This window comes from Macaca nemestrina, chromosome 14 (assembly GCF_043159975.1).
Source record: "Macaca nemestrina isolate mMacNem1 chromosome 14, mMacNem.hap1, whole genome shotgun sequence".
Lineage (NCBI taxonomy): Eukaryota > Metazoa > Chordata > Mammalia > Primates > Cercopithecidae > Macaca > Macaca nemestrina.
In genome coordinates this window covers 76613894-76640588 of record NC_092138.1, presented here as the reverse complement: position 1 = coordinate 76640588, position 26695 = coordinate 76613894, and the positions used below count along the sequence as shown (strand labels likewise).

Genomic DNA, 26695 nt, shown 5'->3' with positions numbered 1-26695 from the left:
ATTGAAAATAATCCTAAAAGGCTGGAATGCAGAGCAGAAGCCAGTATGCTGAAATTTTACAGGTTTAATATAAAAACCTGAACAAGTTATGTCCCACTACATGCTGTGTGCTGTGTTGTAGCTCCAGGTTTCTTGCTGAGAATGCCTTTCCACCACAGTCTACCTAACCAGGACCTCCAGTTAATCCTGCAAATCCTAGCTGAATTACCTCTCCTCCTGGAAACCTTACTTAGCACATCCAGGCAGAATCATCAAATCTTTCTTGTGTCACCTAGAACACACTTCTGTTGAGGCACTGGCCTCGATTCCTATATAAAATTATATGTGTCTATGTCTCCCTACTCTGTGAAAGCCAAAAGTAGATAGTTACAAGAATCTTGTGAGCATTATAAACTATTTCTTTACATGACTGAAAGTTCCTGGGGAGTAGGATCTGGGTCTTATTCATGCCCATAACCCCAGCCAGCACCAGGCCAAAGTACATAAACATCTGCGCCACACAGTATTCTAGTGAATGAGACAAAGTTTATATACTCCTGGTTCTTATGTTCTAGCAGAGAGAAGCAGATAATATGCATCAAGGTAAAAAAAAGAACACTTGAGATTGCTGTACTAGGTAAAACAAAAAACAAAAAAAAAAAAAAAACCTAGATAACTTCAGGGGTTAGCCTAGGGTTATTTTTTTTTTCTTTTTCTTTTACATTAAAGTTCCAGGATACATGAGCAGACTGTGCAGGTAAATGTGTGCCATCGTGTTTTGCTGCACCTATCAACCCATCACCTAGGTATTAAGCCCCATATGCATCAGTCATTTGTCTTGATGCTCTCCCTCCCCTCATCCCCTTCCCCGACAGGCCCTGGTTTGTGTTGTTTCCCTCCCTGTGTCCATGTGTTCTCATTGTTCAACTCCCACTTATGAGTGAGAACATGCAGTGTTTGGTTTTCTGTTTCTGTGTTAGTTTGCTGAGGATGATGGCTTCCAACTTCATCCATGTCCCTGCAAAGGACATGATCTCATTCCTTTTTATAGTTGCATAGTATTTCATGGTGTATATGTACCACATTTTCTTTATCCAGTCTATCATTGATGGGCATTTGGGTTGGTTCCATGTCTTTACTATTGTGAATAGTAGCCTAGGGTTATTTTTAACCAGGGCAAGAAGAGCCTTTGGAAAAAGCAACCTTTGAGCTCAGACTTGAATGATGCCTAGGAGCCAGCCATGGGGGGGAATCTAGGCAACGACCATTCCAATCAGAAGAGCAGCAGTGCCAAATAAATCATGGAGACAGGAAGAAGCATGACACATTTGAGGGACAGCATTAAACTGCTTATTAATTTTAGAGTCATTTCGCAATCTTCCATGAGGATAGGGGTGAAAGATAGAAGAGTATGTGATTAATTTTTCTCAAATGCCTTCCAGATCCCTGGAACTTCACATATGTGATCTCATATAATCCTCACAACCACAGAGCAGATTTACCCCATTTTACAGATGAGGCCCAGAGAGGAGGGGTGGCAGAAGCCAGATCTGGTAGACCCGGCTTTGGTTCTTCCCACCTTGTCACTCTACACCAGTTGCCTCCTCATGTAGTAGAGGAAACGAGAGAAGAGCACAACGTACTCCAATGCTAGGTATAAAGCCCCAAGTAGCACTGAAATGTACAGCCCAACAGCTGTTGGTATTTTAGGACACGAAGGAACAGAACCCACCCATCCTTCCAGCTTCTGCCCATCTGTCAATGCCACAGCATACCACAGGCACCTAGCGAAGTCTTTGAAATACATTTTCTGAGCGATATGTTAAGTATCCAATTTGAAAAGAAAACTGGCTATGAAAACTGAGCTGTGGATAATTCCCTAAGCTCTTTCCCCTTAATTATGGTGCACACAGATAGCCAGCGAAACAAAGACTTAGGCCCTCTGTTGATTCTCTGATGCCTCATCTGAAGTCTAGGTATTTATTTTAATTCAGGACTTGGTTCCTTTTAAAGAAAAATCAGAGTCCCTGAAGAGATTCTCCTGCTAAGATTTCAATCTCCATTTCCTCCGAAATGGATGTCAAAGACAAAATCCCCAGGATCCTTGTGACAGTCCACTTTGGGTTTCTAATTTTGACAAGGAAACCATAATCTGGTGGTTTAACCCCTGAGGATGAATGCAAGAAGGAATGAGAATCAAATGGATGAATCGATCAAATAGAAACAGAGGTCTGCACAAAGCAACATTCATGGAAATAAAATCTCCTGAGGCTCTAAGCTAATAGAAGCAGCTGGTGAAGACCACCAAAGACAAGAGAGTGAGAAAGGGCTTCCAGTGCGAGAAAGCAGAGTGGCTTCTCAGGGACAATGGAGCAGAAATTAGCATTCCAATGAACCAGCACAAAGGGACCCTGGCCAAGCCTGGGAAGGAGGCCCCTCTCCTCCTGGCCCCTTCTTAAGGTCCATTTGTATCCCTCTGCAGCCTTCCCACAAAATAAGTTGGTTTCCTACACGTTATCTCCTTCTGTATTTTTAATCAAAATATGTTTTCTGCTTCATTTAGCTACAAATAGAGGGCTCTTCGGCTTGATATTTGGGCAAAATATGGCCCCAACATTGAAATACTCACTCGTTATCAGAACTGTGCTGTCTCCCTTTCCCTTTCTTTTAATAAAAGTTTGGATTCCACAGAGTGTTCTTCCACTCTTAAGCTCCAAACATTTCAAACACCACAAAAGATATGACAAGATGAAAGGAAGTGTCCGCAAATAGACAGCTAGACAACTAGTTAGCAGCTGTCTGCTTTTCTTCAGGGTTTGCCTTTCTTCAATTTTTTTTTTCTGCAGGGGGGGAAAAAAGTTTATTTTTCATTCTTGAAGAAGCCTGACTACAGACTGACACTGACTCACTCTCTCTCTCTCCCCCCCCTTCCCCAACGCCCTCTCTCCCTCTCTCTCTCTCTCTCCCTCCCTCTTCCCCTCTCCTTCTCTCTTTCTGTGTCTCTAACATTGGCCATTTTCCAAGTCTGTTGAGTGTTAGAAGGAGAAAAACACTTACCACGCCATGTGTAACCCTGACCTTTGGAACTCATTGTCCTTCTGGGGCACCGTGTGGAGGGCTGCAGCAGCTAAGTAGAATTGCTCATTCTCCATCTTTTATAGTCCAATGTTTGCAATTTAATGAGGTTTTGATGTTCCATCAAGTAAGGGCATTTCTTTAACAAAAGGAACCTGAAACACAGGTTTTGATTTAAAAACCTGCCCAGGCTTTGGAGAACTGATTTAAATCTATTTTAGATCTGGATCAACTGAGGTTTGATTTGAAGTTATTCCTCTTGTTCCCTAACAGATCAGGCAAGGACATTATTCTTTAATTCTTGATTTTAATTGCAGCTGCTTTGCAAATTTCTCACCTTTCCTCTCTCCAGGTCTTAAGCGCATGAGATGAAGATCCTGTAGCATAAAGACAAACCTTTAGAGTGCAGCTGAGAACATCTCTTTCCTACTAGTTCGGATCCCCTCTCAGATCTCCGGCTGATATCACTGGACGGCAGAAGAGGCAACAAGAGCTTCCCTGTGAGTGAATTTAGGGCTGGAAATGTGTACCTCTGCTCACACTGGATCACCATTCCCCCCTGCCGATTAAATACTGCCATGGAACCTTCTGATATACCTGACCAAACCCTACCCATCTTGCCTATTTTACAAGCTGGGTATAAAATGAACATCACATGTAAAACCACTTTGCAAACCAAGGGTAATGCAAACTATCATCCTCATGCTCATCACCTGTTCCTCCCCCAAGGCTTCCCTTTCTCGTGAGAGACCATATCCTCCACCTGTCCGGAATTAGATGGTGCCTAAGGATTTTCCTCTCTTTAGCATCACCATAACCCATCCATCTCTACCAATGTCAATTACCTCTCCTAACCACCTCACAAATGTATCTCTGACCTCTCCCACAGCCTTGATGGTGCCCAGGTCTAGGCCCTCTTCCCCTCCTAACTGATGTTACAGCCTAAAGTCTCATTTCTCTCTAAATCATCCTCTGCTGCAAGAAAGATTTTTTAAAATTACTATTATCACCCCCTTTATTACCATCCCTAAGCAATTCCCACCAGCTTCGGCATAAAGTTCAGACATAGTCTAGTTTCTAGGGCCCCTCACAATCCAACCTCTGTCAATTTCCATGGCTCCTGTCCCATCACTTACCCCTCACCCCAACACCAGTCACACTGGCCTTTGCACTCCCAGGCTTCCATGATTTTCTTTAAGGCTACCCCTCTGCTAGAATGTCCTTTCCCTATTCCAGCCTGATCAACTTCTCAGTTCACACCATTAAAACTTTCCCTGCCGTGGTTTTGGTTAATGGTCCTGCCCCTGTTCTCCCACAACACTGTAAAAACACCGCTATCACTGCAACCAGCAGTCAGCCACTTACTAAGCCTCATTTGCTGTTCCTCATTCCTGTGCATTCTGGCCAAAGAACAAATAATACATTTCTTTCCCCACAGCCTAACCCACGACTAGGCATCAATAAATAGTTGATAGGTGGATTAACTAATAATTAAATACTTATCTATGAAATAGGTCAAAGTTTTCAGCAGTCCTGTAAGTTGTGGTAGAAAAAAAAGACCAAGAGGGCCTCGTCGTGAAAGATCACTTAAGGCAGCTTATCCATCTAGAACTGACTGTATGTGGGACAAAGGATGGTATGTACGATGCCATAGATAAAGAAACATCCTGTGCTCAGATGGGCACTTATGAGGCATAGCTTACTCAGTGACAGGGCTAACCCTTCCAAATCATATTGAAGCAGTCTTAGGGTAGCAGAATGAGACTTGGACTAGAGTCCAAAGTCCTGGGTCTGCTGACATGTACTCACTTTGCAACTCTGTGGAAGTTATGTAACCTCTCTGATCCTTTTTCATGAAACAGAAAAACACTGCAGATTCTGCCTGTTTCACAAGCTGGATATGAGATTAACATCACATGTAAAAGCACCTTGCAAACCAAGGGTGATGCAAATTATCATCCTTATTTGATTTAAAGTCAGCTTAGCAAATATGTCTGAATTTTTTTAAAGTCTACCCTCCACAGATGTTCTCCTATTAAAATCTTGCATATGTATTTACAAGCAAGTGGGACATAATATATAATAATAATTTGAAGTAGTAATTAGTGTGTTTTCCTTCATGTCTGCTTTCATGGAATTTCCTAACTGTTTTTCCAAGGACATCCCCTCTTTGCCTAGACACCTAGATGTGAGCCACCTACTGCTTGGAGGTAAATGACACACTGAAGAACTAGAAAACCACAAGGGACTATTCTTAAATATTGAGTTCAAAAGCCACTGGGCTAGGTGTAAAACAGATTGAGAGCAGACATTGAGAGGAGATTGTTTCTGCCACTAGACTAGATAAAAGTCTCCACGGGCCAAGAGAAAGGAAGAGGAGGAATCACATAGACAGAATGAGTGAGATGGAGAGACCACAGGCATGTGCCCCAGCAGGAGCCATTCATCATCATCGTCAGCCTGGGAGCAGAAAGAAAACCTGGCTTCCCCATTGTTATCTACTAACAACTACCAATCAATGGAAACCAGGGCATCACTCATGAGATATTCACCTCCTTTCTGCCCTTAAAGATTTCCCAGCCTCTTATACAGTCCACTCTATGTCAAAAAATGCTTCATTCAATGGCCCAGATCACTTGTAGGGACACACACACACACACTCACATACACATACCTGCACACACACACACATGCACCCATGCACTGAGTAAAAAATAGGGCCCAGAAGACACAGTAGTGGTTATCCTCATGTTTGTGGAAGTGAGACTAGATGCAACCAGCAGAAGATCTCCTGCCAAGCTGACACTGGGACACACACACACACAACCCTATCTCCTTCCTCTACACGTTGTAAAGTACTTCTCAGTCTTCATACAGAACATCAGAAATTGAACTGATAAATAAAGGATACATTTTTAAGGGGATAAAAAAGCTTGGCTTCTAAACAAATACAGTAGAATATTTACTATGAAGAATTGACTTAGAATAACATCAAGGTCTTACCTGAAGTAGCTTTTGTCATAAAACTTCCTTCTGAGTGCATCGTCCTTACATATCTAAAGTGTTTGGTACATTTTGCTGAATACTGAGGAGCATTTATGAAGCCAGGTGATCTTAGGTGCAGAATGGCTAAATATTAGCACTCATGAAGTCGGTGGGAGAAAGAAGGGTCACCTTGGATGTGTTACACAGTGCCAGAGCATCCATACTTCTGTCCAACAAGAGATCTGCCTATAATTCATACTCTGATCTTTGTGGCAAGAAGCAAGCAGGATTCAAGCCACCCCCACCCCCCACATCTTGTAGAGCACAGTGGCTGACCCAAGCCTGGAGCATGAAGATGAGGAAAAGGCAGAGGGGGTGGGCAGAATCCTGCAAATAAATGAACAGCCCAACTCCTAACCGAGTAGTAGAGAAGTTACAGCAGGTTGGAGACAGGAATACTGCACGTAAGAACAGAAGGCAGCAGGATACACAGAGCTACTGCCCATGTGGAGGTTACTATAGACGATGAAGGAAGAGAAATAACTGCCTAGGCAGCTATAACACAGTGGGATAAGTGCTAGGATAGGGAAAGAAAGGCTTCCTGTAGTGCCTCCTATTACAGAAACACCCTGGAGGGGAATTTGACATAGCCAAGGGTTAAGGGCAGCAGCTAAGAAAGGTTATTGTCAGAAGTAACTTCTTTATTGAGAAATAATAATTCTATATATTTATGGGGTACAATGGGGTGTTTGATACATTTAAGAATGAGTAAGGGTTTTCTAAGTAAATTGGATGTGATGAGTGAACCAGGCAGTTGGCAGTGTTCTCATACTAGATATTCAGGAGAAAAAAAACAAACCCACAGATCCATTCAATCTGGCTCTCAGAGCTTTGTAGGTTTGTGGATGTTGTTTTTAATTACTGTCATTAATGAAGGTTTTCACATTAAAATTCTGATTTCTGATTTCTCTTGAAATACCCTCATGGTAACAACTGACTAGAACTGAGTAATGACTGCCCCTTTAAATGGGGTCTGATTTACCGCAGTTGCTATCACTTTTTCTTGTGCCTTTCTATGGTCTGACTGTATCTCCCCAAGTTCATATGTCAAAACTTAATGGCAATTAATTATTATTAATATGAGAATGGTAAGAGGTGAGGACCTTTGGGGCCACCAAGTTATGAGGGCGGAGCCCTCATGAATGGGATTAGTGCTCTTATACAAGAAGCTTAGGGAGCCCCTTTTGTCCTTCTACCATGTGAGGACACTATTCATCTCTCCTGTCACATGAGCACACAGCAAAAAGGTTCCATCTATGAGAAGCAGACACCAAAGCGGCTGGCACCTTGATCTTGAACTTCCCAGCCTCCAGAACCATGAGCAATAAACTCCTATTATTTATGAATTACCCAGTTCTATAACTTTGTTACAGAATCCAGAATGGACTAAGACATGCCCCTAGCAGTGAGGCCTAGGTCAGCTCCATTTATCATTAAGCTTGTGCTATTGTCTTTTTAATAGTACAGTTCAAGGAAAAACAAAATGTTTCTTATGTTCATGTTTCTACCAAAAGTGGAAAAGGTAAGATAGAGCAAGAGAGCCATGTTTCACCCACTCTTTTCCCGCATAGTATGGCCGTCCCAGCCCCTGTGTACCTCTGAGTGCTGAGTCCTGGCCTACACCTACATGAGGATAGGAACCACATCTTGTTCACCTCTACGAATGGCACTTGGTAGAGAAGAAATGAATGCTTTTTGAGTGATTTTTTTAAATGTACAATTGTCTACAATCCAGTAAGAACATATTTTATTCAGAGAACTGGAGGGAAAATTAGGATGAATATAAAGGAATAAGGAGAAACCTGGCATGAGGGTGAAGAAGAAGACAGAGGCCACATCACGATAGTCTGCCCAGGCTTTCTAGAGTAGAGAGCTTAAAGCATTGGGAACGTTTTGAAAGATTTTAAGCAGAGGGAGTAGACTTCCCTAGATTTACATTTAGAAAGAGCTCTCAGCAGCATGGTAAAAGCTGCGTCAGAGGAGCTTTCATTTTGTTCATACAGAGGCTGGTCCAGGAAGGCATCAGTGGTCCAGGTGATCACCAACGGCCTGAACTGGACAGGGGTGGGTGGCAATGGTGGATAAAGAGTTTTAAGGCATCAGAATCCCCATCAGAAGCTGACCATTTGAGGGCAGGGAAAGGAGAGTACAGGTCAGACTTAGGCCCGGTGGGGGGAGCCATCCATGTCTAGAAATGAACAAGGCTTCCATGAATGCACTGAAGTGAGATGAGGCCACCTTCCCTAGTCACCTTTTTCTGTTCCATAATCCCTTGCCTTTCTGGAGGTTTAACTACTATTTCAGCTAGGGTTTGATAGACAAAATATTCGGTGACCAGTTCATTTGAATTTCAGATCAACAAAATTTTCTTTAATATAGGTATGCCTCAAAAAACATTTGGGCATCCTATATTTTTATTTGCTAAATCTGGCAACCCTGGTTTCAGCCCCATTTCTTCCACCAGGGTTTGCCATTGTAACCCACCCTCATCTCCCAGAGTGATGGATTTGGGCAGGCATTTTCTTACCACAGGATAGAAATCTCCAAACGCTGTTCTAGAGCAACCTTACATTTGGAAATCGATGGAGTTGTTTTTCTGTAAAATATTCCCGTGGCCCATCAAGTTTTGGTGTAAAGAAACTATCACCGTGCTCCCCCAGTGCAGTTTCCAAAGGAAGTAAGTGAGTACCCCAAAGGCAGAGCCAATGAACCAAAATCACAGACACAAAAGGAGACAGGTGACAAGAGAGAAAGGGCAACTATGAACAGAGAAAAGAAGAGGAGTGGTGGAACAAAGAAAACTACATCTATCGTGAATCAGGCAGAAGACTCCAAGGTCCGCAGGGAGTCTTAACATACTCACATACGGGTGATGGAATTATCAATAATATTCTATTTCTTCATCTTCACACTTTTCTATATTTCAAAAAGTGCTACACTGAATATGTGCTACTTTTATTTTTAAAAATAGTAAATGCTATTTTAAAAAGGAAAAACAGGCAGGCTATTCAAAGTTTTTGCTACAAAAATTTTAGGATTTGTCTTCAAACCCATGATAGCAGTTAGCACCATTTGAGTTTATGGGGCAAATGCATTTGTAGCAAAATTGGTGGAGGCGGCTAGGTTGTCTGATGACTGCATAAGCGATAATAAATCCAAAGTACTTGCATCTAGGAGCAGCACCTCCTAACAAAGAAGCTACTGCAACTAAAATGTCTCAAACCTTAGAGAAATCCTGCAACATGCCACATCTTTTTAGCAGAACTTTCACAATCTGATGACTCTATACACCCAAAGTGTAGACCCAGAAAAGGAAAATATAAAATGATATGTTTTCTTGGTTATAATGCTTTTTTCCCCCACACATGAATTCCAATGGGTGCAAGCTATTCTCTCTAGGGAGGAGGGGGAAAGAGGTAATCATGACAAATTATCCTTTTTCCAAGTTATCATCATCTTGCTCTGTCTCTGTCAAATTGTTCCTCTAACACAGCAGCCTGCAAGCCCTGCTCAGCCTTCCCCTTCTAGTGCTATTTATACCTTTTGGATCAAACCAGCACTTTTGCATATCTCAGCCATTTCAGGGGCTATGATGGTGAACTGTACCGTTTTCAATCATTCCCATCAGAGTCACTCGTCGTCATGTCCCTGAATATCTGTAAGGACAACGCATTCCACAATCACTTCAATCTAAATCTGTCGATAATTATGATAGAAGGGGATAGTCTAAGTTTCACCTGTGAAGGAATGGGTCATTTTTCAAACCTACACATTGCTTCCAAATTATCTGCAAGCAGCAACACAACCTTGATCTGCAACTTTGCAAAGAAGTGATTGTGAGCCTCTTTTTTATAATTCTCCCAGGAAACAAATCACTATTTCTCCTGAACAAAGATTGTATTTTTCTCCTTAAGCAATTTTCTTTCTTTCATGCTGTTTGTTAGGTATTGGCTTATTTTACTGAAGAGAACACTCATGGAAAAGAAACAATATCCAAGGTGTTGGAGCAGAGAAAGGAGGTAAAAGAACAGAAGGAAAGGGAAGAGTGCTACAAAGAAGGGAGAGAGGAGATGGGTGGAAAGTATGACGTTAACGAGGTGATGATGCTTGTCCTGGAATAATCAGCTTAGCAGAACATTGCAGCTGCTTCTTTCCAACTATTTTTCTGGATGGGAAGTAAGTTAGAGTGGCTGCAGAGTTTTTAAGCTTCCCCATGATGGTTTACAAACTTCCCTTATCAGAGACTCATTTCTCCCACCACATTTCCTTCTTTCTTTAGTCAACATCCTAGAAGTTTATATCTAAAGTATTTTAAATTACTAGATAAAAATAGACTCAAACCAAATTATTGATGCTATAAAATCAGGAAGTTTAAAACTGAAAATGATACTTCTGTAAAACTTAAAGGGAGTAATAAGGTATAGAAGGATAGGAATTTTTTTTTTTAACTCCAAGGCTACTTTTCCCAACCCATCAAGAGTTCACACATGTGGAAAATTCAAGAAAATGTATGGTATTTACTAGAAATTTGTGGGTTTCTAAACAATCAAGTAGGCTGTGTTTCACTCATCTTCCACAATGAGGGTTTGAGAAAATATATAGGAAGGAGCTTCACACTAGCCAGCATTTATCTTAACCCTCAAACAAGGAATGCACTAGCCAGATTGTGTCTCCATGACCTCAAGGGAAAACTAGCTTTCCCATTAAATTTCTACCCAGTAAGGGAGAGTACAAAGAGTATGGGATGTGGAATCAGGGGACCTTGATCAAGTCTTGCCTATTTGTAGATATGGAGTAAGTCTCAGTTTTCATACCCTTAAAATTAGAATAATAACTAAAAATCTGTGCGCATTTAATAACATGGATTTTTTAAAACACTACATAAACTATAGAGCTCTAAGTGTTTTGTTATCAGAAGCAACTATCCTGGCTCAAAGGGAGGATCAGTCCCCACATCATCCTCATCATTTGGCTCTGGCATTTGCTTCCAAAAATTAGCCAAAGAGGTTTCTATTTACCCTCTGAGCATGCTCAAGCTCTGTAAAAGGGCAAAATGAAATTTAAAGAGATGACCCTTGCCTCCATGATTAAAAGGTGTCTCTAGACCAAAATGCTCACATCTAAAACTAAATTAGAAGTATTTTCTGTATGTTTCTTACAATGGGAACAAGGTAATTTTAAAATGCAGACAGGAAAGCAAGATGGAAACAAATGAGTTTGCTCTAATAATGATAATAATAGCAAACTTATATGGAGCCTTCTCTGTTTAACCCTCACTCTACTCCTGTGAAATAGGTACTTTTACTAACCCATTGTACCGATGAGGAAGCTGAGGTAGAAGGCATGGAAGCAACATATGCCCAGAAACTCCTATGGGTTCTTCAAGCCAGAAATGTGTAACTTAAATGAAGATGTAAATTCACAAATCCTCTCTCTATTTTCCCATTGCTGTCTCCATGCAACTGCTGTTGTACGACTCAGCTGGACAAATGGATGAGTCTTTTACCTAGATACTTACCCCAAATGTTAAAGGCAGAAAATATTCTTTAGTGCATCATGGTTGCAGCAGTAGTACGTGAGAAGCACCAGGATGAAGGTGAAGCTTGGAAAAAAAGGCTGAGATTTCTTAATTCGTTTTTCCTTCCTTTTTAAGAAATTCTTCTTACAGTGCCAACTTGGAGGTTTCTGTATCTTATTTTTATTAGGAATATGGCTTTTCCATATAAGTTCGAATTAGATCTTAGAGCTTTTAGAGGGAATTTGAGATATTTCTTGCTGTTATATTTGTCCTGGGCAACCCCGATTTGTAGAACCATAAAATCATCTGGAGAGGAATCAAGAGATGAAGAATCAAAAGTGAGGGAGGGGATCATGGCAGATGGGAGGCAGGACTACATTGCAGCTCTGACATAGATGAACAGAGCAGCATGTGGAGGCTCCCATCATGAATTTTTACTCCAGAATGATTGCAGGCATACATCAGGAAGCCTGAGAGGACCCGCAGATCCCCTGAAGGAAGCAGATTGCTCCTGTGGGACCCAGGAGACAACCCAAATAGTGTGCTGGTATCCATGACAGAGAGACCGACAGATGGTTCACATCACAGGAGTCTGTACAGACAACCCCCTACTACCAGCCTGGAGCCTGGTAGACCCAAGACAGAAAGTGTTCTTTAGTGGACAGCATCATGGTGGTAGCAGCAGTACATGAGAAGCACCAAGTCTACCATGCTCTGGGCTGGTACTGGGGGTTGTCTGTACAGAGTGGCCAGACTCAGAAAAGAGACAACAGTCACTACAGCTCTGGCCACCTTGTGGGACAAAAGAATCCGAAAAACAGCCTTCTGCCCTAGACCTTCCCTCTGACAGAGCCTACTCAAATGAGAAGGAACCAGGAACCAACTCTGGTAATATGACAAAACAAGGTTTCTAATACCTCCAAAAAATCACATTAGTTTACCAGCAATGGACCCAAACCAAGAAGAAATCCCTGATTTACCTGAAAAAGAATTCAGGAGGTTAATTATTAAGCTAATCAGAGAGGCACCAGAGAAAGGTGAAGCCCAATGTAAGGAAATCCAAAAACTGATACAAGAAGTGAAGGGAGAAATATTCAAGAAAATAGATAGCATAAATGAAAAACAATCAAAACTTCAGGAAACAATAGACACACTTATTATACAAAGCAAAATGAACTGGAAAGTCTCAGCAATGTAACTGAACAAGTAGAAGAAAGAAATTGAGAGCTCAAAGACAAGGTCTTCAAATTAACCTAATCCAACAAAGACAAAGAAAAAAGAATAAGAAAACACTAACAAAGCCTCCAAGAAATCTGTGATTATGTTAAATGACCAAACCTAAGAATAACTGGTGTTCCTGAGGAAGGAGAGAAAAACAAAAGTTTGGAAAACATATTTAGGGGAATAATCGAGGAAAACTTCCCCAGCCTTGCTAGAGACCTAGACATCCAAATACAAGAAGCACAAAGAGCACCTGGGAAATTCATCAAAAAAAGATCATCATCTAGGCACATTATCATCAGGTTATCTAAAGTTACAATGAAGGAAAGAATCTTAAGAGCTATGAGACAAAAGCACCAGGTAACCTATATAGGAAAACCTATCAGATTAACAGCTGTTTTCTCAGCAGAAACCCTACATGCTAGAGGGGATTGGTGCACCTCCTCAAACAAAACAATCACCAGCCAAAAATTTTGTATCCAGTGAAACTAAGCTTCATATGTGAAGGAAAGATACGGTCTTTTTCACACAGACAAATGCTAAGAGAATTCGCCACTACCAAGCCACCAGTATAAGAACTGCTCAAAGGACCTCTAAATCTTGAAACAAATCCTGGAAACACATCAAAACAGAACATCTTTAAAACATTAATCTCATAGAACCTATAAAACAAAAATACAATTTAAAAAATAAAAAACCAGGGTATACAGGCAACAAATGGTACAATAAATGGTACCTCACATCTCAATACTAACATTGAATGTAAATGGCCTACACGCTCCACTTAAAAGATACAGAATTGCAGAATGGATAAGAAGTCACCAACCAACTATCTGCTGCCTTCAAGAGACTCATCTAACATATAAGGACTTGCACAAATTTAAGGTAAAGGGGTGGAAAAAGATATTTCATGCAAATGGATACCAAAAGCAAGCAGTAGTAGCTATTCTTATATCAGACAAAATAAACTTTAAAGCATCAGCAGTTTAAAAAGACAAAGAGGGACATTATATAATGATAAAAGGCCTTGTCCAACAACCCTTAATCCATCAGAAGAAAGGAAATAATCAAGATCAGAGCAAAAATTAATAAAATCTAAACAAAAAAATAAAATAAAATAAACAAATGAAACAAAAAGCTGGTTCTTTGGCAAGATAAATAAAATCGATAGACCATTAACAAGATTAACCAAGAAAAGAAGAGAGGAAATCCAAATAAGTTCAATAAGAAATGAAACAGGATTATTACAACTGACACCACAGAAATACAAAAGATCATTTAAGGCCACTATGAACAACTTTATGCACATAAACTAGAAAACCTAGAAGAGATGGATAAATTCCTGGAAAAATATAATCCTCCTAGCTTAAATCAGTAAGAATTAGATACCCTGAACAGACCAATAACAATCAGTGAGATCTAAATGGTAATTTTTAAATTACCAACAAAAAAAGTCCAGGACCAAATGGGTTCATAGCAGAATTCTACCAGACATGCAACGAAGAATTGCTACCAGTCCTATTGACACTAGTCCACAAGACACAAAAAGAGGGAACCCTCCCTAAATCATTCCATGGAGCCAGTATTACCCTAATACCAAAACCCGGAAAGGACCGATATCACCAATGAATACAGATGCTAAAATCCTTAACAAAATACTAGTTAACCAAATCCAACAACATATCAGAAAGATAATCCACCATGATCAAGTGGGTTTCATACCAGGGATGCAGTGATGGTTTAACATATGCAAGTCAATAAATGTCATATATCACATAAACAGAATTAAAAACAAAAATCACATAATCATCTCAACAGATGCAGAAAAAGCATTCAACAAAATCCAGCACCCCTTTATGATTAAAACACTTAGCAAAATCAGCATACAAAGGACATACCTTAATATAAGAAAAGCCATCTATGACAAACCCATAGCCAACATAATACTGAATGGGGAAAAAGTTGAAAGCATTCCCTTTGAGAACTGGAACAAGACAAGGATGCCTACTCTCACCACTCCTCTTCAACATAGTACTGGAAGTCCCAGCCAGAGCAATCAGACAAGAGAAAGAAATAAAGGCCATCCATCCAAATCGGTAAAGAGGAAGTCAAACTGTCACTGTTTGCTGATGATATGATCGGTTACCTAGAAGACCTGAACAATCCTCCAGAAAGCTCCTAGAACTGATCAAAGAATTCAGCAAAGTTTCCAGATACAAGATTAATCTACACAAATTAGCAGCTCTTCTATATACCAACAGTGACCAAGCTGAGAATCAAATCAAGAACTCAACTCCTTTTGTGATAGCTGCAAAAAATAAAATAAAATACAATACTTAGGAATAAACCTAACCAAGGTCATGAAAGACCTCTACAAGGAAAACTACAAAACACTGCTTAATTGTAGGCTACACAAACAAATGGAAACACATCCCATGCTCGTGGATGGGTAGAATCAATATTGTGAAAATGACCATACTGTCAAAAGCAGTCTACAAATCCCATCAAAATACTACCATCATTCTTCACATAATTGGAAAAAAAAAATTCTAAAATTCATATGGAACCAAAAAAGAGCCTGCATAGCCAAAGCAAGACAAAGCAAAAAGAACAATCTGGAGGCATCACATTACCTGATTTCAAACTATACTATCAGGCCATAGTTACCAAAACAGCACGGTACTGGTATAAAAATAGGCACATAGACCAATGGAACAGAATAGAGAACCCAGAAATAAACCCAAATACTTACAGCCAACTGATCTTCAACAAAGCAAACAAAAACAAAAGTGGGGAAAAAAAGCAAACAAAAACATTAAGTGGGGAAAGGAAACCCTTTTCAACAAATGATGCTGGGATAATTGGCTAGCCACATGTAGGAGAATGAAACTGGCTCCTCATCTCTCACCTTATACAAAAGTCAACTCAAGATGGATTAAGAACTTGAATCCAAGAACTGAAACGATAAAAATTATAGAAGATAACATTGGAAAAACCCTTCTAAACGTTGGCTTAGGCAAGGATTTCATGACCATGAACCGAAAAGCAAATGCAATAAAAACAAAGATAAATTGCTGGGACTTAATTAAATGAAAGAGCTTTTACATGGCAAAAGGAACAGTCAGAGTAAACAGACAACCCATAGGGTGGGAAAAAATCTTCACAATCTGTACATCTGACAAAGGACTAATATCCTGAATCTACAATGAACTCGAACAAATCAACAAGAAAAAAAATCTCATCAAGAAGTGGGCTAAGGACATGAAGAGATAATTCTCAGAAGATACACAAATGGGCCAACAAACATATGAAAAAATGCTCAACATCACTAATAATCAGGAAAACACAAATTAAAACCACAATGTGATACCACCTTACTCCTGCAAGAATGGCCATAATCAAAAAACCAAAACATAGTAGATGTTGACGTGGATGCGGTGAAGAGGGAACACTTCTACACTGCTCGTGGGAATGTAAACTAGTACAACTGCCATGCAAAACAGTGTGGAGATTCTTTAAAGACCTAAAAGTAGAACTACCATTTGATTCAGTAATACCACTACTGGTATACACACACACACACACACACACACACATATGCATATATACACATACATATATATATATATATGATGGACTACTATTCAGCCATAAAAAGGAATGAATTAATGGCATTTGCAGGAACCTGAATGAGATTGGAGACTAGTATTCTAAGTAAAGTAACTCAGGAATGGGAAACCAAACATAGTATGTTCTCACTGACATGTGAAGCTAAGCTATGAGGACACAAAGGTATAAGAATAATACCATGGATTCTGGGGACTTGGAAAGAGTGGGAGGGGGGTGAAGGATAAAATACTACAAATAGGGTGCAGTGTATACTGTGTGGGTGATAGGCACACCAAAATCTCACAAATCACCACTGAAGAATTTACTCATGTAACCAAACACCACTTGTTCCCCAATAACCTATGGAAATTAAAAAAAAATTTTTTGAAAAAAAGAGATGAGGAATCAAGTGCTCAGAAAATAACACTGATAAAACCCTAAACCAAACATACAAATTTATAGAGACCCTAATAGAACAACAAACCCTTCACTCTAGACACTATCCACAGTGGCATCCAGGATGGTGCCGCGGCTCTTTAGATTGTTGCCAGGAGAGGTCTGAGCTCTTTAACATCAGCTGAGCCCTTAGTGTGCCTAAACAGGCATTGCTCTTAATCATCTGTGACCAGTTCCTTCTTTGCCCCTTCAATGGTGGCTCTAAACCTCTCCACTCACCTGAAGCCCCCTATGTCTTCCCTTCATCTCTCTCCTTCAGATGATCTCACAGACAATATTCAACAGACAAAACAAGTGAGCCAGCCTGAATTTCCTGATCCTCTTTCGTCTACACCAACAACCATCTGACTCACCCACTCCCTCTTAAACTTCTCCCTCCAGTTCCCAAGGAAGATACGTTCCTCCCACCGCTCCAGGCACATTCTTCCAGTTGTTCTTCATCTTATCCCTTTCCACCAGTGGTCCTTCAATCTGTGATGGTCCAGATCCTCCTTTCTCCTGGATCCTTCCTTTACTCCTGGGAAACACGAGCAAGTGTCTCCTAACTTTAATGTCCCTCCCTTTCCCATATCCCTATCTAGTAGCTACCGCCCTCTCCTTCCCTCTTTTTATAACCACGTGTCTAGAAAGAGTTGTCCACTTTCACTGTGGTTAGATTCTATCATTCACTCCTCAACTCAACCCTAGACACTCTCACCAAGAACACCTGTGAACTCCATATTGCACAAGCCAATGGATACATCTTAATCCTCACCTCCATTATCCCTCATCAGGACCACTACTAGCTCAATTATCTGGGAAACATTTATTTACCCCTAAAATTTGGTTTAAGAGAGTCACCTCTTCTGTGATTCATCCACAGCCTCTCCAGGCCAGGGTGACCCCTCCCTCTTGGCACCTACGCAATACTGAACACTGTATGCATACTTCTGCTACCCATCTTCTCACCTTGTACTGCATTTAACTCCTGACATCTCTTTCTCTGCTCCAGGTGTGTAAGTTTCTGGAAAACACACGCAATGTGTTTTCAGTACCTGACATGTAGGCCTCCAATAAATGTATCTCAAACTGAACTGAATTCACTCTAGTCTTAAGTTCTTAGAGAGTAAGTTCAAATAATGCTTATTTGGTTAAGAAAATCTTGTGGACTGATGTAAACTAAAATCAAGTCTCTGAGTTTTTATCAAACAGGAAGAAAACAGAAGCATGAAAATATTCTCCACATTGAAACTAAACTTCACGTTTTGATTCAAGTTCACAGTTGCCACCGCTTTGGGTATGTCTTATGTACATGGTTACACGCTAATGTTGATAGTAAGAAAAGAAGTCTCTCTGGGAAGATGCAGTGGTGCAGCTCAAAGAATCCCCAAACAGAAAAAAAGACACTTGGGATCTATTCTCTGCTCTGCTAGTAACTCACTTGGTCAAGTCCCTTCTTCTCTCACCCTATCTGAAAAATGATAGGGTTGAATTAAATGATCGATAAGGGTACTTCCTCTTCTGAATGGCTAAAATTCTGGGGTTTTTTTTCTAGCTTAAAAGATTTGATGTATGGAGTACAGCTGAAGGTCACAGATTTTAAGAGGCTGAGGAACTGTGAAACTAGCCTCTGGGAACGGATGTAAGCAAGGATGTTGAAGTCAACAAGGTCAGCCAGGGCTGGAATTCAAGATAATTTCTTCATCTGCAAAATGGGAACAATGGTGGTCATCTAAATTAACCCTTGTGGTAATTGTGAAGATGAGTTTAACTGATCATGTGAAAATGCAATATCAGCAGTCAAGCAAGCACTTTAAAAAGTTTATTTTTGTTTTTCATAATAAATTATTAATAAGAGTAGCTAGCTATAGGCAGAAACTACAGTAGAAATTTCTCAAGAACTTAAACACATAAATCAACAAATACTCTGTCCTACTCAGTTGAGAGCAGTTCCTCTAATATTCATCTAAAAAAAATCGCAGATTTGATATCTCTAAGAGCCATCTAGATTTACTATAACCACAGTAAGAAAGATTTACAAAGGTTACCCTGATATTTGAAATATATTCAAACTGCGTTATTAATAATAATAACAAAAACAATAGTTTTCAGGATGCACTTTAGAGTTTACAAGACACTTTCATTTTACCCATGAAGATACTGAGTCTCAGAGAGGTTAAGTAACCTGCCCAGTGCTTCACTCCCAATAAAGAAGGATGCTGGAGTTTATCTTACATAAACCAGGATTCCATTTCCCATGGAACTACTAAGAAAATTTCTAAAATACATATATAAAGACATAGACAAAGTGATACAGGCGATAAATAAAACTGAAACTCCCCATGCTACAGAGCTCATAAAAATGATCAGTGTGTGTGTATAAAATTTTCATTGTTTTAGAATGAAAAACCTGACAAAAAGGCCAGAGAAATGTATCCCCAATCACATAGCAGTATCTGAAAATTCACTGAGTCCAACTTTGCAATGGGAAGGTTTGCTCCTAAGTAGATGGCAAGCAAGGTTTCATTTTCCAAGGTGATAGCAGGCAAGAGGACATGGGGAGAATAGGGGACACACACACACACACACCAAGCAGAGATTTCCCAAAACCTCAGACCCTCATTGTATAAACACACAGGCAAAGTAGTCACCAAACGAAGTGGCACTTGCCCAGAGATATTTCCTGGTATATAAAGTCTGCCTTTTATTTCACCAATGCACTACTTTGTAAAAGCACAGCATTCGTGAGATTCCTAACTCCATGCAAATCCAAACACTCATGAGAGGGTGGGAACTTCTTAATTGCGGCCTTTCACAGACTGGTGGGGTCTAGGGTTACTAGGTGGCAGATTGGAGGTTAAAGCTAAGAAGAAAGTTCAAAGGAAGCCTCTCCCTGACCTCCCCCTTGATCAGCAGGTGGATTTGAGGGGATTTGCCTGGGAATATCACATCTACTCTGTCACTTTAATCAAGAACCTTACTTTTTTAAATTTTCTAACCCATTGCAGTAACATTCTAACTAGAATCTGAATGCCTAATCTCAGTCCTCTCCAATTTATCTCTTCAGTGACAACTAGTGATCTTTGTAAAATGCCAATTTGACCATGTTATATCCCTTAATTAAATAAAAAAAAAACCTTCCAATACATTACATCTGCTTTCAGGATGAAAGATAAATCTCTCAGTGCTGAATCTAAAGCTCCCTCATCCTCTGCCTCCCTTCTGCAACTCACTCTCAACCCTAAAATTCAGCATCCCCAAGTTAATTTCAAGACACACTCCCATGGGTACCATATTCTCATTCAAGCCAGGCTTTTTGTTGGAAATGCCCTTTCCCTTGTCCATTAGGCAGCTCCTATAATGCTTCAGAGCTTCCAGTCACATGCTACCTGGTCTAAACATCAGCACCCACCCCTAAAACCCCCAAATTAGTTGCTGTCTCTGTGATATGCTCCTTCAGCCTTCTACTGACCTGTTTCATAGCATTGTTCTCAGTATGTTACAATTGCCTCTTGTCTTTCCCCCTAACTAGACTGTGATGGCAGGAGGGATTATGTCTTATATATCAGTATATTCCCAGTTTTGGCGAGGACACAGAATAGATGTTCAGTGCAGCTTTTTTGGGAAAAAAAATGTCCATGGAGCATTTATGGAACTCCATAAGTGCACTGTAAGTATTGGGCACTGCATGTATACTATATTAGGATCTCTAACTTTGTTAAATATCAGGGGAACAAATTGCTGGAGTGATCAAGCCCACTTACTGGCAAACATTGGCTCATGACCACATCCAATTTCTAATAAAGGTTTTACTTTTTATGTAGGTCATAATAAAATAAGAATAAAGTAATATAATTAGATTTTCTACCATTATTCCCTTCTTCCTTTTTTCAGTGCTAAAGTATCTTCATTTAGTAAGATAAATAGAGCAGTAGTAGACAGCAGTTTTGTTTGGGTCTTGCTTATTTGTTTACGCCCTTACTTGGCAATCTAAAAATAAGCAAGTCAATGTTGGTCTTTGTAACAGTCAGGGTCTCAGCAGGAAACAGAATTCACCCCAGATGGTTCAAATAAAGAGACGTTAATGAAAAAACCACTCACAGAGCTGGGAGGGGTGGGAGAATAAACAAGGGCAATGAGATGCCCAGAAGGGTCAAGGGGAGAAAATTGTGTCACTGGAGCCTGGTGAGTGCTGGAGCCATGGAGAAGGGGCCACCAGCAGAAGCCATAGCTTTGAAGGAGTATCAGTACCTCTGACATGCCACACTGCAGCAGAGTTTCTCCCCTGTTACCACTCAGTCTCCTGCCAGGGACTACCATTGGTCAACTGGAAGCCAGCCAGCAAGGAGCTGGTACAGCCCACGGGTCAGCCTCTTGGACACAGAGCAGGCCTGGGATGCGCCCAGAATGAAATGAGGGAAGAGGAGAAATGAGGAATAAACTGCATAGTTTCCCCCAATTGTTAAACTGGTCCGTGAAAACCAAATCTTGGCTACTACTGAACAAGTGGCCTGAGCACCAAAAAGGGAAATAGCATCCTGAATTATGCCTTAATCCGTTTTAGTTACTAGCTGGGTGACCTTAAGCAAGTCCTTTAACTTCTCTGTAAGACATTTTCTTCATCTGTAAAGTGGAAATAATAATCACTGTCATACCAACTCCCATGGTTGTTGCAAGAATTAAAAAGTGTATCATATATGCAAGGACTTATAAACTGTCAAGTACTATAGTTTAATTTAACCAACATTTGTAGTCCTTACTGTGTGCCAGGCTCTGTTCTAATCCCTTACCAAACACCAATCCAGGAAATCCTTCATGCAGGTTTCCCTCACATACAATATCTTTTCCTCACAGGGGCAGAAAAATATTCAAAGGATGAATGATACGCTCATCATTACTTTCAATGTTGTAAGAGGAATCAACTTCATTCATTCTGAAACAAGAACACTAAGTTAACCTTTACCTATCACACTAAGAGGCTGTAGGATATCCTGATTCTTTTATTCAAAATAACACTAAAATTTACCTTATTTTCATGGATTTCACTACTGGAGGAAAATAAGAACCAGTGGCAGACTATGGACATTTACTATTGCCATTATTCTTCTTATTATTTTATTGTCAACCAAAATTGAGTCTCTGTAGTGGCCTAGAGATAAACACAGAACATTCTCCTGGGAAGAAACACATTTTTATGGCATTTCTTCAGCTTGTTTTTCCAAACACTCTAAAAAAATAATAATCATGGACACCATAATTGGTTCCATCAAAAATGAATAATCAGTGTGGTTCATCGCCCACTCATTTTGCCAGTTAGCCAACTATGACCACCTGCAGATTTAGACTGGTAAACAGGCTTAAAGAGTTGTTTGTTCCAAATCTGTTCCAAACGCTGTTCCTTGTGCCTGGAGCTTTCATAAAACATGTTCACAAATCATCACAGACAGAGAATTTCCAGTGGAGATTTTAGAGGGCGTGGCTGGAGGGCAAAAGTCTCTGAGTTCAATTACATATTGTTATTAGGAGTATTTCTCATCCTAGAGCTCCACAAATCCTAAGCTATAATAAGGTAGCAGAAAGAAGACAGGCTCTGAAGTGACACTAGGACTTAAACTGCAGATTCTCCACTTACTAGGTATGTGACCTTGGGTAAACTACTTAATGTGGCTGAACTTTGACAAAGTAGGAAAAGAATTTCTGCCTTATAGGATTATTGTAGAAATACATGAGATAATATATGATGCGCCTGGTCTGGTGCCTAGCATATAGCTAGTGCTCACTAAATAAATATAATGATGCTGATGATAAGGAAAGCCTATGATGTCCTGACCCAGAAGGGGTGGCTGTGGAGGAAGACATCAAAAGTGGATGAATACAAGACTTGGCTTTCTCTTCAGACAGGAATCTGTGCTAATCAATGCTCTTTGGCTGTAATGAGCAGTTACCTTTTGTCTGCCTAACATTCCTCCCTCTTTCTGGGAACAACACTCCCCATTGGAATGAGAATGGAGTCTCCCCTTCTCCACCTCTTCCACTTTATTTAGTATACTCCCCACACCACCTCCAGCCACAGAAAGCAAGAAAAACTGATCAGAGTCCTTCCCCAGGACTTTCCAAATTGGAACTAAGAGAAGAGAGTTTTTTCCACCCTGGAGTCAAAGCTAAGAGGATGTGAGCTAGCAGCTGTCTGTGCCCAAACCTTGGTGAAAAGAAACTAACATGCAGGGTAAGGTAAAAGTAAAGGCAGCGCATGAGAGAGAAACCTGGTGGAAATTGAGCCCCTGGTTCCTGACATCCCTAAGGCCAGCTGTACCCCTGCCCATCCATTCTACGGTTTGGTATCAGAGCCAACAAATCTCCTTTCTGTCTAAGCCAGTTAACTTAGTTTCTGTCATGCTCAATCATGCTGAGTAATACAGGGGCCATTCATCTAAATACAAGACAAAATCTAAGACAACACCTCTCCACCTCTTCAGAATTCAGAGTAGCAGAGAAATATCCATGAGACGAAGCCTTGGTGGTAGGGGCAGGGGAAACTGCATTTCTTCCTCTCTTCAGTCAGTCATTCAACAACCATTACAGAATTTTATTATGCCCCATATGCAAATCCAAGATAATTCATCATTGTCTATATCTTCATAGTCTAGAGATCAATGCGAATTAGTAATCATTATATAAGAAAATAATTTTATTAATGAAGGTATGTACAAAGGGCAGAGAGCATAAAGAATATTTTTCAGGCCTTCACAGAAGAACAAAGCTAAGCTAAGACTTGAAAGTTGAGATGAGTTTGCATTTTCAAACTCTCTCTAGTGAAAGCCCAGTTTAGTTTGAGTAAGTGTGTGTGCGTGTGTGTGTGCATGTGTGTGTGTTTTATTGCCAATCCTTTGCAGGTTGGTTTATGGTCCTACTACATCTGAACTTGTACCACCTGTGACTCACTGTACAAGTTCAATAACTCCTCAACTGTCAATAACCTCTTCAATGACACGTTTACTAATCAAAGTCCTGTATGGTACAGCAATACTAAGTTGTTATAAATTTTTTTAAATGCTCACTTTCCGTTTCTGTATTTATTTTGTCCCAGAGTAGTAACTAACCCTTCATGGCCCAGTAGTGTGCTAGAGGAGCAGCAGAATTCTAGAAGGCAGGCGGGGCCAGAGCATCTCAGGCAGCATGGTGAAGGCTTCAGAGAGTTCAATAATAAGGAAAATGAAGTTCCCTCTTGGAGTTAAACCATAAAATAAACACATAGTTACAGGCACCTTAACCATGTTGACTGGCTTCTAGATGAGAGTAAGACCTCACTATATTGGTGATATTATAGTCTTGAGGCAAGAAGCAGAAATCAGAATATTATAAGGTCATCATAGAAAATAAAGAAAAATTAGGAGGAGCATCTCCAGTATCTGCCTAGCCCTGGCCCAGGGTCCCCATCCTGGCCCTGGATCTGGCACCTGTTAGATGGTTGCTTTTATAGACCTTTCTCTTTCTGAGATTCCAGGTGTTACAGAGTGTCTGACTTTGAATCCCGCTGCTATGTCCAGCTGAACTTTCAGCATTCCTGTTGTAAAAATGGGTACATCAGAGCTAAAGGCCACTGAACACAGGTATCTTCCAACCCAGTCTTCCCTTTGTTCTAAGCCCTGACTCTCCAAACTCTCCTTGTCCTGTGGTGCCCCATGAGCTGATGTTGGGAGACAGACCTCTGGTTAAGTCAGTGAACATCAGTCAGTTGGTACGAGAGACTTGAGTTTTCTCTCACACATAAATGATGAACTGGGAATCCTGGTATATAAATTGGTTATCGTTACATAATAAACTATCTAAAAGCTCGGTGGCCTAAAACAAGATGCACATATTACTGCACACAAGTCTGTAGGTCAGCTGGGTGTGCTACTGATCTGAGCCAACCTTGGCAGATCTTGGCTGGGCTCACTTATGTGGTCTGCAGTCTCCCGGTAGATCAGCTGAGGGCTGGCTGCCTAGGGGTTGGCTGGCTTCTGGCAGCTGGCTGGCTGGTGACTGTGGGAGTAGGGGTGACTCATCCTCTAAAAGCTGGTTTGGTCTTGTTCACATCACAGTGGCAAGGATCTGAGAGTGGAGGCTTGAGCAGTCTCTTGAGGCCTAGGTTGAACTAGAACACCATCAGTTCCACTTCATTCATTTTGCCAAAAAAAGCAAACCACAGGATAACCCAAATTCAAGGAGTGGAGAAACAGGCTTCATCCCTTGATAGGAGCAGTTACAGAGTCACATTGCTAAGGGTAGGAACTTGGGGGCTCAAGAATTGGGGCCATTTTTGCAATCCATCTGCCCCATCTGGCTTCCACTTTGGGTGTTTCCTCTGGATGAGTTACTGACCAAGTATTAAGTTTCTGAATCCGCCAAATCCAGCCCCTGAACCATAGAAAATTCCCCAAGGTAAATGCCACTCTCCCCAGCTTTGGTAAGCAAGATCCACATCTGACTAGGTGCTTTTTCAGGGTCTCACTCTGTCACCCAGGCTGGAGTGCAGTGGTACGATCTCAGCTCACTGCAACCTTTGCCTCCGGGGTTCAAGTGATTCTCATGCTTCAGTCTGCAGAGTAGCTGGAATTACAGGCACATGCCATCAGGCCAGGAGATTTTTTGTATTTTTAGTGGAGACAGGGTTTCACCATGTTGGCCAGACTGGTCTCAAATGCCTAACCTCAAGTGATCCTCCCACCTCAGCCTCCCAAAGTGCTGGAATTACATGTGTGAGCCTGACTACGTGCTTTCTTTAAAACTCCAAACAGTATCAAGTTGAACATCCTTTTTGGGGGAGGGAGGGAGGGAAGGAGCATTTAAGTTAACCAAGGAGCTCATGAGAAAATGTTATCCTTATGTTAGAAAAAAAGCATGCAAGAATATGGGAATGATAGGATTCAAAATTCAATTCATTCATTTAGTTATCCATTCAATAAACGCTGGTTTAACACCTTCTAAATGCATGAGGCACCTAAGATGTTTTGGGGCATATAAAGGCAATTTAGACCTGCATAGTGCCCTTAAGGGAATATGACCTCATATATAGTCAGTATCAGAGGGTTTGGTGCCCGGTTCCCCTAGAAACTACAGTTGTTTACCTATTTCTCCTTCAGCTGCCTACAAGATCCTCAAAATTGTGGATCTCATTTTATCTACATTTAACGCATATTAAGCACTCAATGAATGTTTGCAGAAATACAATTAAATAAATATCTGAACAAAAGAAAACTATAAACATTGACAACATAATTTACCCTTCACAGACAAAATGGTTTGATTTACCCACTCCCCATTTAACAGAGTTAAAACATGTGGAAATGATACAACTTACCCACAAAATAGTGATACTATGGCCCCTTTACAAAAAGCTTAGTGAGTTTATAAGTCAATAAAAAGGGCATTTTTGTTTTTCCCCACTCCTCTGTAGGAGCGTCTCCTCCGTTGGAAGGAAGAAACAAGACAAACAGCAGCCTGCATGCTTTTGAAGCTGGACTATCAACAAAGGATCTTCTCAATCAATTCATTACCAGCAACAGAATGCAGGCAGTTCTCAGAAATGGCTCACAAAGAAGCACAGAGAAAGGCTTTCTGAAGGCAGAAGCAGGAGATGTTTCCCTCCTGAAGATGGAAATTGGACCTGCAGGCTTTTCTGTGGAGTCAGAAGTGCCATGGCCATCTCAGTGTGGGTGATTCAGAGAGGGTCAGAACACTTCCTCCAGGCCACCCAGGGGAGTTTTCATTAGACCATAGAAGTCAGATTCCCCAGCTGCCCTCCTCCTGGGCTCTCCAGCCTCTGCCAGC

General features: G+C 40.7%; 1 long non-coding RNA gene across 1 annotated transcript in view; it reads left to right on the top strand.

Moving 5' to 3' along the window:
• The window catches only part of LOC105481027 (uncharacterized), a 44747-nt gene extending 18292 nt beyond the window's left edge, over positions 1-26455 (top strand). The window contains exons 2-6 of the long non-coding RNA XR_986728.3: positions 3407-3554; positions 10044-10118; positions 18095-18179; positions 24387-24492; positions 26322-26455. This is a non-coding gene — a long non-coding RNA (uncharacterized lncRNA). The remainder of the gene's footprint in view (positions 1-3406; positions 3555-10043; positions 10119-18094; positions 18180-24386; positions 24493-26321) is intronic.
• The last annotated feature ends 240 nt before the right edge of the window (positions 26456-26695 follow it).